The sequence below is a fragment of the Malaclemys terrapin genome, chromosome 9, assembly GCF_027887155.1.
Source record: "Malaclemys terrapin pileata isolate rMalTer1 chromosome 9, rMalTer1.hap1, whole genome shotgun sequence".
Taxonomy (NCBI): domain Eukaryota; kingdom Metazoa; phylum Chordata; order Testudines; family Emydidae; genus Malaclemys; species Malaclemys terrapin.
Window position 1 is genome coordinate 33,268,032 of NC_071513.1, and position 18,324 is coordinate 33,286,355.

At 41.7% G+C, this 18,324-nt stretch overlaps 1 protein-coding gene across 4 annotated transcripts in view; it reads left to right on the plus strand.

Moving 5' to 3' along the window:
• The window catches only part of PCDH11X (protocadherin 11 X-linked), a 1,037,556-nt gene that overhangs the window by 14,738 nt on the left and 1,004,494 nt on the right, over window positions 1-18,324 (plus strand). The gene's annotated exons all lie outside the window — the stretch shown is intronic.

Sequence of the window (18,324 nt, forward strand, 5' to 3'; positions counted from 1 at the left end):
TTCAGGAAGGATGGGGGAGGAGCAAGGACACAGCGCGCAGGCTCCCCCTTCCTTTCCAGGAGGCGGGGGGATGAGGGGGCAGGCGCTGATCCGCGGGGTCTGCCGGCAGGTGGGAGGTGCTGTGGGGGAGCTGCCAGTGTGGACAAAGCAGACAGCCAAATGACGTTATAGCGAAGCATTGCACAACTTTAAATGGAGCATGTTCTGTAATTGAGCAGGGACGTAAAATCAAAACAACGTTAAGCGAGAAGATGTTAAGTGGGGAGTTACTGTAGGTATCTTGTAGTTGGGTTAATAAAGTGTCTTAGTAGTAAGCTAACACATTTCTGAACTTTACAAATGATTGACTTGCTTAACTACTTATTTGTTGGTCTGATTTCTGTCTGAAGTGAGATATTTGAAAACATTACCAAAGAATTGTTTTGTGGGCTATGAGAGAAGGTAAAAAGCATTGTGTTGCAGGTGATGTTGGTTTGTGGGCCACAGTTTTGGTATACTAACCTGATCAATTTTTTAGGTAGCTGTGATTCAGACAGTATTGTGGTAGCTGTTTCTGGGAGGGACACATCCAGAGTTCTCTCTGCCTTGGCTTCAGCCAGTTTTGCTTACTGGATTTCTGGAAATCCTGGGGAGAGCTTCATGCTGGGAGCCGTGAATTGGTTCTGTGTTGTTCTTGGCTTGTAAAATCCAGCAGGGAGGTAACAGGTTGAGCTGGGCAGAAAACAGTTTTCCTGTCCTAGGCAAATTTTTGAGATTTCAAAGTTTCCTGTTCTACAATGGGATGAAATGGAGGCCTTCTGAATTTTGTGGTTTATGAAAAATAAGACATATCCCCCATCCCAGAATATCCAATAGGCCAGTGGATAGGGCACTGTGATGGTTCTTGGGGCACCTGGGACTGTCAGTCACCCTGTTACCCCCTGCCTCCAGGAGAAAGGAGTCTGTCCTGTGGTAGCTGTGTGTCAGTTCCCTAATATCACCAACCTTTCAGCCTTCAAGCACTCTCCTTTGGGCTATGCCAGCCCTATCTTTGCCTTGCAGTTTAATAATAGGTGCACCCTGATCCCCTAGCCCTTTGAATCATTCCCCTGGGATATCCAGCCCCTAACACCATCTACTCACAGAAATACCAGATCCTTTGCACCCAGAAGTGCCATGTAACCCAGTTTTATCTTAAACCACCACTTCTGTAAACCATACAGCACTTGTGAGCACTTACATTAAAAACAAAAGTAGGTTTATTTAAGAAAAAATAAAGATTTACCTGAAAGTGATGGAAGCAACTTGATACAAAACAAAATCGTAAAATACGAACCTGGGTCTACACTTACCAATAGTTATCTTTCCTATCTAATAAAGTAGGGTCTCCCCACCCCAATTCAGTCTGTTGCAGAGCTGGTTGTTCTTACGTGAACCAGGATCCAAATGTTCATGAGAGCCCCCTGCTCCTCAAGGGGTTTCCTCAGTGAATGGATACGAACGGCCTTTTCTTACACTCTGTTATAGTGAAACAGTCTTTTGTCTTTTTTTGTAGCCAGAGCAATCTCCTGCCTGCTGTTATGATCCTTTCACCTCCAAGTGCTTTCAGTTGTTAGCAATTGTCTGTAATGGTTTTCCACTGGCTGTTCTGGGATGGGTCAGGGTAGATAACAGAACCTTGCTGGCTGACGAGGGAGGGTTGACAATTCTTTTTTGCTTGAATGGATCATCACCAAGACACATTATCCCTGGTGACTAAGTTCTACTCCAAGTCCATGGAGCATACATTCAGTTTAAATACATTATTCCTTAAATATTATCTATATCAATGGTGAGCAACCTGTGGCCCATGGGCTGCATGTGGCCATCAGGATAATCCGCTGGCAGGCTGCAAGACAGCTTGTTTACACTGACCATCTGCAGGCATGGCCACCCGCAGCTCCCAGTGTCCACAGTTCGCCGTTCCTGGCCAATGGGAGCTGCGTAAAGTAGTGGCCAGCACGTCCTTGTAGCCCGCGCTGCTTCCCGCAGCCCCATTGGCTGGGAATGGCCACTGGGAGCTGCAGGTGGCCGTGCCTGTGGATGGTCAATGTAAACAAACTGTCTCGCGGCTCACCAGCAGATTACCCTGACGGGACGTGTGAGGCCTGTGGGCTGCAGGTTGCCCACCACTGATCTATGTGTACATCTCAAAAATGATTAGAGTCATGACAAGTAATGAGCTTTCTGCAGATACTCATGATACTCTTTATGGATAAATATCCTGTAAGACATGTTCAGTGTAGTGAGTTTGTTGGGTCTGAGGTGAAAATTGTTTGCAAAGAACAGGGCACCCTTTGCCAAGGAGCCTCTATGTCACAGGTGCTCATGTGGGATGTGGGAGAACCAGGTTCAAGTCCAGGGGTGGGCAAACTACAGCCCTTGAGCTGGATCCGGCCCCTCAGGGCTTTGGATCCGGCCCACGGGATTGCCCCCCATGGTGCCGCAGGCCCCGCGCTGCTCTCAGAAGCGGCCGGCACCACTTCCCTGCAGCCCCTGGGTGCGGGGGCAGAGGGCTCCATGCATTGCCCTTGCTTCCAGGCATCGCCCCCCACAACTCCCATTGGCTGGGAACGGGGAACCGTGGCCAATGGGAGCTTCGGGGGAAGATATCTGGAGGCTCAGCAAGGGTAGCGCACACGGAGCCCTCCACCCCCCCTCTATCCCCCAGGGGCCGCAGTGCTTCCTGGAGCGGCACGGCGTGGGGCCAGAGCAGGCATGCAGGGAGCCCGCCCTGGCCCCAGTGCGCACTACTGGCACCCCGGAGCCGCTTTAGGTAAGTGGCGCCAGGCCTGAACCCTACCTGCACCCTGCTCCACAACTCCCTGCCTAAGCCCCCTGCCAGCACCTCGCACCCCTCCTGCACCCCAACTCCCTGCCCTGAGCCCCCTCGTACATCCCACACCCCTCCTACACCCCAACCCCCTGCCCTGAGCCCCCTCCTGCAGTCTGCACCTCTACTGCACCCCTGCCCTGAGCCCCCTCCTGCACTCTGCACCCTTCCTGCACCCCAACCCCATTCTCTGAGCCCCCTCATACACTCTGCACCCCTCCTTTGCCCCAATCCCTTGCCCTGAGCCCCTTCCTGCACACCACACCCCCTCCCACACCCCACACTCCCTCCCGCACCCCAACCCCCTGGCCCGGCCCTGCATACAATTTCCCCACCCAGATGTGGCCCTCGGCCCAAAAAGTTTGCCTACCCCTGTTCAAGTCCCTGCTCTACTTAATTCAGACCAGAGATTTGAACTTCAGTCTCCCACATCACAGATGGGTGCCGTAACCATGGATGATTAACTATTCTGAAGTGGGTCTTTCTCAGTCTCATCTGTTGGAGCTGTTCCACTTGGTATAAATCATTAAATATTCATTGGATCAGCGACTTGAACTGGGTCACACTCCCTGATACAAAGGGTGAGGGTTGTAATAAGAGTGGGATAGAGCAGTAAAGCCCAGAGCTGCTGGGTTGAGTGTCCTTGGGTTAGAACCCAGTGTAGAGGGCAGGCCCAGGTTTTCCTACAAACTAGTGAAGGAATGGGATGCTAGAGACAGGCCATTTGGGGACTGCTGAAAGCAGCCTGGAAGGGTGGAGAACTTTAATGTGACTTGGCTGGAGGGCTAAACTATGAAGAGGAAAACGTTTCAGCTGTGGGTGCATGTCAGGCCCCGGAGTGAGAGGACAGGCTGAATAACTGTAGGAGGAGTGTTAGACCAGGTGGCGAGGTAATTCCCCATGTGCTCCACGAGGAAGTGCCACTGAGCAGTGAGTAGAGCAGGTCCTGTGACATCAGCACTTTGCCATACAAATCTTCAATTTTGACGAATTGACATTTCCCCACAAAAAAACTGTTCTGTTGGAAAGTTCCTGACCAGTTCTAATGATAGGTTCATTTTGGGGAAAATATTGTTAGTGATAGCATCTCTTAAAGAGACACTTGTGGGGTATGTGTCCTAGAAACCAGTCATCACTGTGTTTTACATCTTACTGGTTTGAAAAAGTTCTGATGAGGCAATTATAGCAATAGCTGGAGTTGTCAGATTTGCTTTGCAGATTGCACCAGTTATTGTCAATCAGTTCCCTTGGAGCAATGGAAGAGTATCAGTTTCTTATGCTGATTCTATTAGATCTGTCATCTCTATATCTCCTTTTCATTGGATCTAGAGGAGGTGGTCAATTGTCTTTCCCAGTGTTTAACCAAGTTTGGGCCTTGGATGAGAGCTAGCTATCTGGTTGAACCTCACACTGCATAAGATGCAGATAATGTTGGTGTGATAGAATAAATGAGAGGAAGTGATGGAAGAGATTTCTCCACTTGTTGTTTTTTATACTGTAGTGCTCCAAAATGTTCCTGGTGCTTCATTGAATATGTCGAAATCCGCCATCCAGGCCCAGAATAACTCCCAGTCTTCAGCCTGGCTTGTGGGAGGATTGCCTGCCTTTGGCTCAAGTTCATCACCCAGGGGTTCTGCTTTTTTACTCACATTTGGCAAGGAGAGTTGTGAATTTTGCTTTTGGATCTGGATCTCAACACAGTTATCTGCACCGCATTTTAAAAAAGATGTGGAGAAATTGGAAAGGGTCCAAAGAAGAGCAACAAGAATGATTAAAGGTCTTGAGAACATGACCTATGAAGGAAGGCTGAAAGAACTGGGTTTGTTTAGTTTGGAAAAGAGAAGACTGAGAGGGGACATGATAGCAGTTTTCAGGTATCTAAAAGGGTGTCATAAGGAGGAGGGAGAGAACTTGTTCACCTTAGCCTCTAAGGATAGAACCAGAAACAATGGGTTTAAACTGCAGCAAGGGAGTTCTAGGTTGGACATTAGGAAAAAGTTCCTAACTGTCAGGGTGGTTAAACACTGGAACAAATTGCCTAGGGAGGTTGTGGAATCTCCGTCTCTGGAGATATTTAAGAGTAGGTTAGATAAATGTCTATCAGGGATGGTCTAGACAGTATTTGGTCCTGCCATGCGGGCAGGGGACTGGACTCGATGACCTCTCGAGGTCCCTTCCAGTCCTATAATCTATGAATCTATGAATCTGTTCTTGCTTGAGTGCACTTTATTTGGAGTGATCTTGGAAGACTACTTTAAAATTTCAGATAATGCAAACATGGCTACTAGTTTACTTGCAGTAAACACAATAATCCGTATACTTCACTGGCTTCCAATTCCGTTCTGGTGCAATTCAAATGATGGTGCTGGAACTAGCAATGTAGGGGTATGGCTTAAGTGGTTTCCATTATATACAGAGTTTACAGTTTGGTTCAATAGCTTTCAGCACCCTTACTATAAAAATTGTTCCAGCACCCCTGATTCAAAGTGTTGAGTTTTTATCTGTAAAGCCCCTTTTGGTTTGTTTATAATAGAGACTGCTGTCACCATTTTTTTTTTTAGCCTATATCTTAGACCAATTAGAATGCTAAAGCCTTACCTTTTTAAGGCCAGATTTCTTAATGGGGGACCTGAGACTCGCTTTTCTGGTTTGGTCCTATAGATCCCAAGTTATTTGACTTGAGGGCTTCAAAACATCTGCTTAAGCAGGCTTTTCCTGATGGAATTGTTTAAAGGGCTGGGTTATTTATGACTTGGGTGTAATTTTGTTTGTATTAGTTAATACTGCTTTGCTGATGTTTTGGGTTGATGTTTTTATTGCTATTTATTACAAATGTGCCTAGAGGTTGATTGACAGGTACATTATAAAAATTGAAGGAATAAATGTATCTTGATTTAAGCAAGGCATTTGACACAATATTACACTGAAAACTTAGTGACTGGAAAATATTGTATGGGTAACATTGCAATGCTGTGGATAAAAAATGGATTTAGGGAAAGAAAACAGAATGGTATCACATCACATAATGAGGAACTTGTAAATGAAGTACCTCATGTTTTGGTATGAGAACCAGGTTTCTTTAACATACACATAATGACTGGAATTGTCAAAGGAGCAAAAGTGAATTAGCACTCAGCTACCATTGGAATTGATTTACAGCCAATCTTAGGCCAAATTTTGACCAAACCTTAAATGACAGTAAGGACACAGTAGTCCTGTATGGCTGGGTAATTAGCTGAGCATCAGAGTAACCAGTCTTGAGATTGCTTGTTCTGGTCTATGTGGGGCAGGGATTTACAAGGGGAGTTCTGGACTCTGCCCATTGGCAGAAGAAGAGATTGGATGGGTGCAGAGCACCTATGCAACAACATCGACTATTCATGAGGCACTAAAACAGTTGTGTTTGGGAGAGCCTCAGGATTTACAGAGATGGCCACAAGTGTGCAGCCCAGCTTCATTTCAAAGTTGCTGAGGCCTCTCAGCTATGGATCCTTGCAGAGCCATGATCGGTGACAGCCAGTAGCAAAAATCTCCAACGGCTGGAGACAGGATGCTAGATAGGGAGAGCTTTGAGTAACTATAGAGAATTCTTTCTCCGGTATCTGCCTGGTGGGTCTTGCCCACATGCTCAGGGTCTAATTGGTCACTATATTTGGGGTCAGGAAGGAATTTCCCCCCTGGTCAGACCCTGGGGTTTTTTGCCTTCCTCTGCTGCATGGATCACGGGTCACTTGCAGATTTAAACTAGTGTAAATGGTGGAGTCTCTGTAATTTGAAGTCTTTAAACCATGATTTGAGGACTTTAGTAACTCAGCCAGAGGTTAAGGGTCTATTATAGGAGTGGGTGGGTGAGGTTCTGTGGCCTGCAATGGGCAGAAGGTCAGACTAGATGAGCTTGATGGTCCCTTCTGACCTTAAAGTCTATGAGTCTATGTTCCTGGAAAGAGTAAAAGGAGGTAATATTTGACATTGCCACAATTTATTGAATATCCCCACAGTATGATCAAAGATATTTATACATTGAAAATATAAAGGTTGTGCGTAGTTCATGATTTTGGTCAGCCTACAATGAGGTGAGATTGAGTATAAAGAGGTGCAGGCCTATATATTTGGGAAAGAGTAACTCAGAACATGAAGTGGGGGGAAGGCAGAAACTGTTCTGGTTTATGAATTAATAAAATGCTATTTAGGCTTGTGCTAAAAACTTCAAGGTTCTTCGTCATGGTCTCCAATCGAAGTCCTTAATAAGTGCATACAGTATTAAAACTTCCTTTTTCATTTCTGTCAATCCTCAACATGCATGGGAAATTGAACATTATATTAACAGTTCATCTTTTTGTTGTATAATGGAAATTGTTACCCAGGTTATAGCTAAATCCACTCAGCTTACTTACGTGCTGCTAGTTTTGTCAGTTTCCCCAAATCCAGATATAACCAAATGAGAAGACAAAAAAAAAAAAAAGTGGGTAAAAGAAAAGAATGATTGGCTATGGTCAGAGGGTAGATGATGACAACTATTGTCAGCACAGGCTGACAAGATGGCTATCTTCTTGAAATGGCAGTGTATCCTTTTGTGGTCTTGCTAAGGTCTGCAAAAAGGGAGGAAGAATTCTCTAGAAAGTCCAGCAGAGAGAGCTTGAAGTGACCCATAAAGAATCTGTTGTTAGGCTTGAGAAAGACCCTGGTCCAAGGATTAGATGCCTTTCTACCCTGATTAGACCCACATATTTAAGTAGAAAGTAAAGAAAAGGACAATCACAGCAAACAAAACAAAAGCAAGAAAACACGAGTCCCTCCCTTTCCCATGTCTCTCTGCATTTTTTACTTTTCAGTTCATGGGAAATGACTTGGGCTGTTCTGACAATCCTTACCAGTCTCCAAAACACTATAATCTTTAAGAGTCTTCTAACCTATTAGCCAGTGCAGTTCTTAAACTAAAGTCCCAGAATGCATCATGTTCATCCTTGACATTGCAGTGGCAAAGAATGGCAGTCCCATTGCAGATTCCAGGCTATCTCATTTCCCCTAGTGAGGCCAGGTTCATTCATTCCATTGTCATGACTGTACTATTTAGAAACCAGTCAGTGTAGAAAGGTGATACTTAAGCATAATGATGGATTCCAAATGAAACAGGTTCTTATTACTGTGCCTTTGGAAAGAAGGTCAGAGCTTGTCTGGAATGTATTCCTTACTGATACAGATCAGGGTGGATTGATTTAAATCAATCAAAATGATTTAAATCAGCAAGCAGGAAACCTTGATTAAATCATCGATTTTATTCTTCTTTTGCATTTGTACTTTTTAGGTTATTATCCTAAAGAGAAAGATTGATTCTCTTTAGTTGGTAATCATTAAAACATGTTGATTTGCAACTAAATATGACCTTAACACTAAATTTGATACTTTTTGGTAACGAGGAGGATACACTATATCTATACATATTTATTTAAGCAATTATATTATGTATATTATATTTATGCAGATTTATTTTTACACTTTTATAATATTAGAAAATGGTGAATGATTAATTTCTTATTTACTAGATGATTAATTTTTCACTCATGATTTGTGTCAAGCTCTATTTGGATGAAAATTAGAATTCAACCAAAAATGCACAAAAACAACATTTTAAAAATTATTAGATAAATCTATCTTAAATGCACTGGATATATAAGAAAAACAGAGTAAGTTTATCAAAACATATTTTGCATTTAAAACTGATTTATTAACAAAAGAATTATTCTCTGTAGTTTGTGAGTCAAATAGATTGCTCCTGGTCAACATGTTTTTCAAGATTTTAGAACTAGTAGATATAATGCTAGTACACCTAGTTTTTATTCATCGATTAGAAGAGGGGAAAAAACAAGCTTTCCTGCTCTTTCAATTTCCAGTTGGTTTCTTAACTCTTAATGAATGAACTAATCATTGAACTGAGCTAGCTGAATAAACTTAAATGAAGAAAGTACCCTCTCTGCACCAGCAGATGAGGCTACTGCTGTCAAAAGCTGGTTTAGTATTTCAACAAACTCTGGTTCCAGGTGCTTAATCGGTAAGTTCCACTGGTTCAGTGGTTTGACTTCCTTTAAAACATAGACAGCAAAAGTACTGCTTAATATTATTATATTTAATTTAATCTAAAAGATTTTAATGGATTACAGTAAGGTTAGCCTTTAACATAGGTTGTTATAATTTCAAATTTGATCTTAAATAGGTTTGTTTTTAAAAATAAAAATATATTTAATTTAAATTTAATAAATCTGATGTATTTTAATTTTTTAAAAATCATTGTTTTGGATTTTTTTTTAAATTGAACCTTATACAGGGATGCAAGACCAGAGAATAGAGCTCAGATGAATTTCTGTTGCCTGTGGTCATGAGAAAAAAATAGGCAGCTCCTACTTGAATTGGTTCACTGGTAGGAGGAGATTGATGAGTCCAGGTCTGAAATAGGGTCAACTTGTTGACTGGCAATAGGGAATATAGAGACTATCTCCTCCCCATGGCTATTTTTTTCTATTTTGCATGTTCTTTTTAGGACATGATGCTATTGGTAATGGTCCTGTAATGCATTGGTGGCTCACAATGCTGCACACATTAAATGGTCATGTGTATATTTTAGATTGAAAATAACTCTCATCATGGGTTTATTTTAGTTTGTCCTTTGATTGTCTAACTTTGGCTTTGGCAATATTTTCACTTGGCAAAGGGGGATCAACACAACAAACTCAGATGTGTTGCCATTTTGGGACATCTTTGACTAGCATCTTAGCAGGCTCCTGTGTGTAGTCAGTATTTGCTGATCAACAAGTTCAGACTGTATCATTGTGTTTCTGCTTTCTAGGAATAAATAACAACTTTCCCTCTACATATACAGTAACATTACAAAAGTATTACAACAAGAGCTCAGAGTTCTGCAGTTTGTTCCTTGTTCCTTACTCACTGAATTGGATTGCTGGGCAATGACAGACTCAGACCCCATCAAGTCTCACAAGAAAGGTTTATGGCAGGGATTTTCAAAGAATCCTTGGGAGTTGAAGTCAGTGACAGATTGAGGAACTGAATGAGCATTTCCCCAAATTCCAGGATGGAATCCTAATCACTGGACCCCCTTTCCTTTCCAGGTTCAAAGGAAATTTAATTTCTATGGGACTTGGATGCCTAACTCCCAGCCTAAAAATTCCAGCCTAAAAAGCTACTTTATACTGTGTTGTAAGACTGCACCTGGAATGCTCTGCACATTCACATTGTTCTTGTTGGTGCTTATTCCAGACATAGAGCTCAGTCTTGCATGGAGGTGAGCAATTCCTGGAGACGTGGAGGATAATAATGTCAATATAGTTTAGTCTTCTCCTTCAGTGAATCACTTCTGTGGCTTTTCTCAGTGGACGGAGAAGGGGGTGGACTGGATTGCTATTACCCTATCTCAGTTAGTTTATTTTTTTATTTTTGCCATCAGCTGGGAACATTTCCCAATTACTTTCTCCCTTCATTGTGCTCTCTCAGATGGTTATTTTATAAGACAAATCTTAATAAGAGAACAGCCCTGATGAGCCAGTCTTAACAGGTGATAGCTCAGCAAAAGCCATTTCACATGACTGGTGGTAAGGAGTAGGACATGGAAGCACTCATTGTACCTCATACACAGTCAGGTTTAGAACTAAAATGACCCACTCCCACCATTCTGTTTTAATTGTAATGCATGCAATATCTGCAGAGATAATGCAGATGTTCTGTTGTAATAACTGACTGAGGAGTGCACATATACAGATACAGGGTCCAATTCTCTGTTATGCAGAATTACACACCAGTATAAAAATAGTGCTCACACATTCAAATTCTGGCTAGTGGATCCCGACTTGCTCCCATTTAAATCAAGTTAAAACTTGAAGCAATTTTATTGGGATCAGGATCTGGCCCCTAGTTTTTTTTTTTTTTTTTAAACAGCCCTACATTTGCTACTGTAGGTAACGTGCATAGGTTGAGCTGTTTAAACCACAGGGAAATCACACATTTCAATTTCCCTTGGAATATCTTCATTATTAGAAGATATTACCAGAATAATTTGTTGTCAGAGTAGCAAACCTTATTCAGGTTTTTTAATTAATCTCTTGAGAGATCCAACAGACTTAAAGGTAAAAAAAAATGCTGTAAATATTTTGCTGGGGGTAACCATTAAAAGAGAAAACAAATGCAAATTATCCTCAAAAAAGCCTTGTAGGTGATGTTATGAACCAAGTAAACTGCTTCTCTTTATGGTCTATGATGCTGCATTCTGTAATGAAATGTAAAGTAAGGTTAAAAGTAACAGTCTGTTTGCAAGAAGGGATTTAGGCTCTCTGTTTCTTCTTGGACTGTTTATACTGGGAAGATAGCGTTGATTTGAATTTGAGCTACAGGAGGCTGAAAATAGTATTTCCTAGACTATGAAAAGCAATGGCGTGGGAAAAAAAATCCTTCCTGCATAATTGATCAATGTGGATGACATTACATTGAAAATCAGATTTTGTAAATTAAATGAATTAATGAACTAAAAATGAAATAAAAATGAATTAATAAAAGCTCTGAGAGTGAAGTAAATACTTCCTGAGAAAACAGCTCAATCATCTTGTGAATTACTCTTTTTGGTAAATCAAAAAGTGACAGGAGAGGACTGCTAAAAAAATTGGTTTTTCCACAGAGCACTTCAGACAGCTGATTAGTCACTCAGGCTTGAATGAACCAACAGCATGCTAGTCAAAACTCATAATTAGTAGACTTTGTGATGAAGCTGTTTGTTTAATCCTTATTTTTCTGGCCAAAATGTTGGAGTCTCCGTAAAGGAAGAGGCTTGGAATACACTGTTGCAAGATAAGATGCTAGTAAATGTATTGTCTCTGAATTAACATGCTGCCAAAAGTGTCTTGCTTCAAGCTTTTTTAAAATAAATCTAGTCTTCTAAGATCCCAGTGAGCATTGTATTTTTCTTCAGTCTCCTGCAACAAATACCTAGAGTTTGCCATGAAAAAGTCTATTTGTTTGTAGCTCCGGGTAATATTGGCATTAGCTATGTTTTGCTGGTGTAGCTATTTAATGGAGCGCAAATATACTGTAATCTTTGATAACAACAAAATGTGAACTGTGTTCAACTGCATCTGGGCTTAAACTCAGCAACAGTAGTTTCACATTCATTCAGCTTTCCAAGAGGCCACACCCCTTGTGAAGAATATGAATAACAGACTGCTTTATTCAGAGTGCCTCATCATTAAGAATAGTGTTTCAGCTGACAGTGCAATTCACTGTATGTTGTTACTGGTTCAATAGATAGGGTGAGCAGATGTCCTGTTTTTAAAGGGACAGTCCCATTTTTGGGGACTTTTTCTTATATAGGCAACTATTACTCCCCACCCGTGGCTCTGGTTTTTCACAGTTGCTATCTGGTAACCCTATCAATAGATGTCTGTGAATTGGGTCTTTTGGAAATATTTTTGGCCTCAAAATAAAAGTACTGCCTTGTCCTAAGGACTTAGAAAAGTTAATATGGTATTGGTATTTACATTGGGGTTTTTTAAATGTTCTTTGAAGATTTCTTGCAGCTGATTACTCTTACGTTATGATTTTGGTGCATTTTGTTGTTAATTAAATTAAAGTGTGTGTATGTGCATCTGTGCATGCACATTTAGTGGTATTGAAAGTGATACAGCTCTATCCTGGCTTGAGTCACGCATTGTGCCTGCAGGCTTAGTACAAGCTTCTTCACACAGTATGGCCAATAAATCTCAATTCTGACCTGTATAATTCCAATGCTGGGCTTCTCTTGAGAAGACTGCCTAGCCTGGCAACTGTAGGATAGTATGGTGATGTGTATAAATGAGGACAAGAATAAGGCCATCAAGCTCACTCTCACTTGTGACTGGAGTATCAGAAAATGTAAAGGAATATATCCATTCATTTAGAATCCTTTTGTGATACAGAATGTTACCAAGTAAGCAGAAAAAGAGAACTCCAGAATTGTGCATCTCTGTGTGTAATAAAAGGTTCTTGTGTTATTATACAGTATCAGTGTCTTTCGGTATCTCTTGAACATCAGTGCTTTAGTTCAGATTCAGGTGTTTAAAAATATCTCTTTTTATATGGATTAATGTCCAGACTCTGATTTTCCTTCGTTGCTGAGTTAACCCTTACTAATTATCATTTCCTGCTGCTGTCCTTTTCTGTGCATCTGTCTGTCTCATACCGACCTCTACATTTCCTCAGATCTGGCAAAACAAAAAACAAAAACATTTCTTGTTAACAATTCAGTAGACACCAATAGTAGCTTCAAACATTGAGACTACTTTCTGTCACAGGGGTTTGTGAGTTTTTAAGAAGAAAGACAGAAAATTCACAGATAGTTTGGTTGCCAAAGCCAAGTGTTAACCTTAACAGCTTGTAAATAGCTGCAGGTCATCATTAAAGACCCTACTGCTTGGAGAATATGATGAATCTCTAATCAAAATGTTGTTTGTTGGCTTGTTCCTTTTCTCTTACACAGAAACATACCGAAAAGTAAGAATTTAAAAGTTGGACAGCCTTTGGTGGGGCTCTGTTGTAATTCTGTCTTTCATTTTAAAGTGCAGATTGCTGTCACTTCATGATAAAAGGTCTAACAGCGGTTTACTCAAAGGAGAAAAAGCTGCCACAGTCTTTTGAAGAGCTGTTAAAACTTTGAAAGAAATTTTACTTTAAAATTCTTGATTTCTTCCAAGATGAAATGAAGTGTTAAGAGAGCTGAATATATTTACATCATGCAATGAAAACAGTTGTTTTGCAGGACAGGTAAGATTTTGCTTATTAGGCCCTGATACTCAGCTGGTGTAAGTTAGCATATGTCCATTGAGTTCAGTGGCACTATACCTCTTTGTACCAGCTGAGGATCTGGCCTGTTATATGTAATCTAGCTCACTATTTTGAATTAATGTCTCTGTTTGGTAGAAGTTTATAAAGCTTGTGCTTAGTTTATTTAATGAAAACAAAATATTTTCAGTGTTCATTTGAAAGGTGTTTGCCTTACTGCTGGGAATGTCTGACACATTAGGTTTTTAATAGATTGCCAAAGTGGGGTGACAAGCTTTTTATATGTAGTAAAACCATCTCCAAAGCTCATGTTGTTTTTCACCATAAAATTATCAGCTTGCAGTTTCACACAGATTCAAGAAAAGTTGATTGATTGAATTGAAATGGTGTACAGAGAAATGGATGGGTGAGTGAGTGAGAATCCTGCACAATGGTATTTTTAGAGCAGCGGTTTTCAACCTATTGTCCATAGACCACAGGGGGTGCACTCACTATATCTAAGGCAGTGGTGGGCAACTTGCGGCCTGTGGGCCACGCACGGCCCGTCAGGGTAATCCACTGGCAGGCCATGAGACAGTTTGTTTACATTGACTGTCCACAGGCACGGCCGCCTGCAACTCCCAGTGGCCACAGTTCGCTGTTCCTGGCCAATGGGAGCTGCAAGAAGCAGCGTGGGGCGCAGGGATGTGCTGGCTGCTGCTTCCCACAGCTCTCATTGGCTGGGAACGGCAAACTGCGGCCACTGGGAGCTGCGGGTGGCCATGCCTGCAGATGGTCAATGTAAACAAACTGTCTCGTGGCCTGTCAGCGGATTACCCTGATGGGCCGTGTGCAGCCTGCGGGCCACAGGTTGCCCACCACTGGTCTAAGGGGTCCGCGAAAGGTTCTCGTTATCATAGAACAGTAGTTTTTAACCTGTGGTCCACCGATCCCTGGGGGTCCGCAGACTGTCTAAGATTTCCAAAGGGGTCCACACTGCCATTCAACATTTTTTAGGGGTCGAAGAGCTCAAGTGACAAGGGAAAGCAATGGAAGGAGGAGATAAAACAGACAGAACCAAGGCAGAGCACTGAGGCCTCTGGAGGCAAAGAAACTAAAGCCTCTCAGAGAAACAGGGCTCCTGAGGCAACGTGCTGAAAACAAACTGAAGAGATGGGGGAACTGTGGAAGGAGTCAAGCTTCAATTTTCTGGAGCTACATCTCCAAGGAAGAAGGTGGTGTACTGAGAGCTTCCTCCACCTTAGATGTAGCTAGCCTACTGTATAATGAGTGCACACTTGTGCCAGTACTGAAGAATCTGTTTATAGCCCTGCCAGAAGTATTAACCCTACTGATAATTCTTCAAAGGGTAAGTTAGCAGTAGTTTCTCTAACCCAGGAGCTGAACAAAGGCAAACCTCAAGGCCAGAATGGAAAGACTGATGTTTGGGTAGCCCACCTGGTCTGCAGGCTTTGCCTTAAAGATCTTTATGAATAAAACTGTTTTACCTCAGATTATTCAGACAAAAAGAACCAGTGAGAAAGTTCTCCTAGTGCAGTGCACAGGTCTTGGGCTTTGCTGAGTAACTGCACCACCCTAGGAAACAGAACTACTTATTTTCTTGTTTTTAAATTTTAACAAATCTCTGAGACTGATCCTCAGGTGGTGTAAGTTGGCATAGATCTGTTGACTTCACTAACTCTCTCTTTATCAGCTAGAGTAAAGAAACAGTGTGTATATGTGTGACTGTTCTAAAGGCATCTTCTCTACAGTCAATATTACCATCCATTCACCACACACCTAAAAAGGGTAGGTGAGACTTCCTATCCCCAGGATATTGTTAAACCTAAAATGATGTTGCTCATTGTGTCTGCACCCTCCCAACCTTTCACAGCAGCCCATATCCAAAAATTTCTTGCCCTAGAATTGTTTTTGAGTATTTGAATCTTTCATTGCCACACTAAATTCTCAGTTATTGCCTAAAAGACAGATTTCAAACTCGGTTTCGAACTTCAGTGCATTTCATTCTTTATGCCCAGTTTGTAAACTATTTTGAAGACAAAAAGAACAGGAGCACTTGTGGCACCTTAGAGACTAACAAATTTATTAGAGCATAAGCTTTCGTGGACTACAGCCCACTTCTTCGGATGCATATAGAGTGAAACATATATTGAGGAGATATATATACACACATACAGAGAGCATGAATAGGTGGGAGTTGTCTTACCAACTCTGAGAGGCCAATTAAGTAAGAGAAAAAAACTTTTGAAGTGATAATCAAGATAGCCCAGTACAGACAGTTTGATAAGAAGTGTGAGAATACTTACAAGGGGAGATAGATTCAATGTTTGTAATGGCTCAGCCATTCCCAGTCCTTATTCAATCCTGAGTTGATTGTATCTAGTTTGCATATCAATTCCAGCTCAGCAGTCTCTCGTTGGAGTCTGTTTTTGAAGTTTTTCTGTTGTAAGATAGCCACCCGCAGGTCTGTCATAGAATGACCAGACAGGTTAAAGTGTTCTCCCACTGGTTTTTGAGTATTATGATTCCTGATGTCAGATTTGTGTCCATTAATTCTTTTGCAGAGAGACGGTCTGGTTTGGCCAATGTACATGGCGGAGGGGCATTGCTGGCACATGATGGCATATATCACATTGGTAGATGTGCAGGTGAACGAGCCCCTGATGGTATGGCTGATGTGATTAGGTCCTATGATGATGTCACTTGAATAGATATGTGGACAGAGTTGGCATCGGGCTTTGTTACAAGGATAGGTTCCTGGGTCAGTGTTTTTGTTCAGTGATGTGTGGTAATGCACTGGTCAGAGGGCTTCTTGAGTAACTAACCATTCAGTGACAGTGCAACAGTGAGATTGTTTACATTGACCATCTGCAGGCATGGCCACCCGCAGCTCCCAGTGGCCGCAGTTTGCCGTTCCCGGCCAATGAGAGCTGTGGGAAGCAGCAGCCAGCACATCCCTGCAACAGTGAGAGAAATAAATATTACAGGAATCAGTGACCGTTAGGAAACAAATTCTGTCCTCATTTACACCCATTGAATCCCACTGATTTTAGGTAGTCTCTGTTTGGTAATATGATAGTCTCTGTATGGTTGTTTGGGTCAGCAAGACCTGGCCTTCTGAGCACAATAGCAAAGCAGTAATGGAAACGTAGCTTCTCTCCAATATTCAGATCTTTCAGTACACTCCTTAATGCATTTTTTTTTCTGGATTAATAGGGTTGAGAAATTATAAGATGTTGGGTGGTTGTTACTGGTGTGGAAATTGCTGAAGGCTAATGAAGTGTATATTCTAGTAGAATAGAGGACACTGGCCTTTTGGCTTTCAGCTTTGACATTCGAGACCACTGGAAAGGTGAAGACTGACCTAAATTCACTGAGACTCAACTCAACCTGAATTAAACTTGTCTTACTCACACAGCAATGGATGGAGAACCAGACTGATGACAATTTGTGTGTGAAATTGTGTCAATGTGAAGTAATGCATATTTGTCATGGTTCAGTGTACCATGAAAGAAAATACTCTATATGCTATATACATATTTCGGGTCCACCAAAGTTGGTGAAATTGCCATTTTAACTCAGTGTATGTAGTTAGAATAGGTTTTGATCTTTTGCTGAATGCACAGGCTGTAGGCTATAGGTGGCTGACCTGGGACTACCAATGACATTTCTCAGATAACTCTGCAAAGGCGAGATTTTCAGTATGATCTCAAAGGAGAGATTGTGTGCTCTCCTTTACCTTGTACTACCTTTAATTTTTATTTTAGTTTTATAACAGATTATGGAACAAAACTTCCCTGACTAGGGAAGATTGAAGTGGGTTGCATTTGTCACACAGTAACCATAGTAATAGAGTTTTTATTAGTGCAGCTTTAAAAACACCCAGAGTTATTGATATTTTCTGGTGTGATATAAATACCTGTAAACATTTTTACCACCACTTAAGAGCAATGTCGTCTTGCTTGCATCTCTGTCATACAGACACATTCAGATAGAAAATCTTATACTTACACAGCATATGATATTCACTGTGTATTTGTGTGTATAGTGTAGGTCCTAAAAGAGAGACACAACATCTATTTTGGTTCATGTGATTGTACAGAGATTTTAATATAAAACGCAGAAAATTTATTATGACTAATGTATGCAGGCTTAACTCTTTTATGACATGGCTCTCCAGAAGTGAGGAGAGGTGAATAGAGCTGGCTGCTTAAATCTTCAAAGGACAAATCTTGACCTCATATGGATGCAAAAAGCCTGAAAAGGGGAATACCATGGTTGTGCTGGACAGCGAGAGAATGGCCTTGGAGCAGTGACAACCCCTATAGTCCTTATGTGCCTTGGAGCATTGCTCTGTGAAGGCTGGTGGGATTGCAGAACAGGCGCTGTATTAGGAATGTGTGTTAATATGTATATGGTTCCAAACCATAGGGGCAAAACTATAAATGAAAGTAGCATAGGGCTGAATCATGGCTTTGGCACAAGTCTAGAGTAAGGGTCAGCAGGTTGTTTTGCTGCCCCAGTAGCAGCCTGAGAAGGGAGATTTTGACTTGGAGGCATAATCTTAATCTGGAGAGGTAATGACATGAAGTCTATATCTGGTGCAGTATATAGTCTCCAGTGTGTTGGTGCATTGGTAGGGGAGGAGCACTAATCCCTGC